Genomic DNA, 1864 nt, shown 5'->3' with positions numbered 1-1864 from the left:
CATGGGAGACTAGGACCGTGGAAAAAATATATGGATGGTATGGGCTTCAGAAACATCGAGATGTTCAACCTGGCTTCATTGGCGTCATGCATGGCATAGTATGTAACAACCTTAATCATTTTTTTTCATGTACTTTCTTGACGCATATAAGTTGGGCGCACATGTCGTCTCAAATTTGGAAAGGCATTTGTGAAGGTTGTGACATAATGTGTCGAGGTTTAGTCTGGAAGATTTGGTGATGGCACCCAAACTAGATTTTTGTTGGACAGGTGGATCCCTCAATGATGGTTGCAATTATATTCAAGAGGAATTAAGAAGTTCAGATGTCTCAGTATTGAACGAGCATTATTAACCGATGTTGAAATTATTCGCAATATACCAAAAAAGGCTTTCGCCCGGCTTTATATATAAAACAAACCACCAGAGCCACAAAGTTCCAACACAAAGGATCACACCACACACACAAGGGCACACAAACACAGTACGGCAAGGTTCTGCTGAGGGCACAGCTCAACAAGCTCTAAATAAAAAAAAGAAAGGGAATGGCCAAGTGCACTGCCACAACCATGTGGTGTAGGCTGAATTTTTGGCATGGTATTATGCGAAGAATTGAATCTTCTCCACCCAGTCTGTGTACGGTCTACCACATGATCATTTAGATGAAAATGAGTCATGAAGATTGGCTTGCCCATAGTCATCTAATTCTTAGAGTGAGAGGGATTTCTAGATGAATCTACGGGTTGTCAAAGTTCAAGGGAAATTGCTTGTATAAATTTGCATGGCGCTCCGCCCCGGGCCTCTCCGCCGACCAGGGAGGTTAGATACCACAGGTACATGGTGCCATCTGCGGCATGCTCGTTGTATAATGCCAAGGTGGATAGCTGAAGTCACCCTTTGTTAGTGTAATGAAAAACGTGTGGTATCTAATGGACACCAAGATGTTCAGTAAGATCACTATGAATACACCGATGGAAAAAGTGGTGGCCCGTTGGTTTGTGCACGACGCTCTTTTAGGATGAGCTCCTTTGGGTGTTGGTCACGCTCTAGGCTGTGTGGTGGGCATGACTTCGGGCCATTCAGGAAGAAGAATTTCAATCGCCGTTCTCCACACACATGCTTTAATTTTATTATTCGGTACCTGGTAGAGGTAGGTATGATCAGCAAGGAGAAAGAGAGAAGAGGCACTAGAGTTGTGCATAACTGATATGGCAAGATCCATGTGGATTGCATGTGGTTGGCTCATGCAATTAGCTTATTGGAGTGGGTAGAGGTGTCCAATGATATGCAGAGGTCACCGCTTGCGGCGCAGGCGCCACAACTAGCAAAAGATGGGGACCAAAGGTACTCAGGAGGATGGCGCCAATGCTTAGTTGTTGCCTTCAGGGTTAGTTGCTCCCATGAAGTCTGCTGAGGAACTTGCATTCGGTCGGTCCAATGGCCTCCTTGGACAAGGTGGCCTCCCAACTTCATCCTTATTTTTGGAACCTCCGACGAAGTTCAGGTTGTTGCAAAGGGTTGTACTTTTGCGAATGAGGGCGAGGACACTCTACACGACTTCACCGAGATGATGAAAGGCCTCTTGTCGCATCTTCGACCACCTAAGGGTTATATCTTCTTGTCAATGGGAAGAAGATGAAGAGTGCCAACTAGTTGGTAAGTGCCGCTATGAGGAACAAAACGACAAAATGTTCGTCCCTAGAAAGTGTTCCCTTCTCCGATGATCTTTGCAGATTGTTTCAGCTGTTGTGTGGGCTTGGCCCTGGATGTGTTGCTTTTTGCTCGGTTTTTCGCCAATTAACCAGGCAAAATATTCTTAATTAATGAAAAATCCAAAACTTTTGCCTCTGTTAAAAAATCCATGTGG

Source organism: Triticum dicoccoides, chromosome 5B (assembly GCF_002162155.2).
Source record: "Triticum dicoccoides isolate Atlit2015 ecotype Zavitan chromosome 5B, WEW_v2.0, whole genome shotgun sequence".
Lineage (NCBI taxonomy): Eukaryota > Viridiplantae > Streptophyta > Magnoliopsida > Poales > Poaceae > Triticum > Triticum dicoccoides.
The sequence above is the reverse complement of the archived record's forward strand: the minus strand, read 5'-3'. Positions refer to the sequence as shown.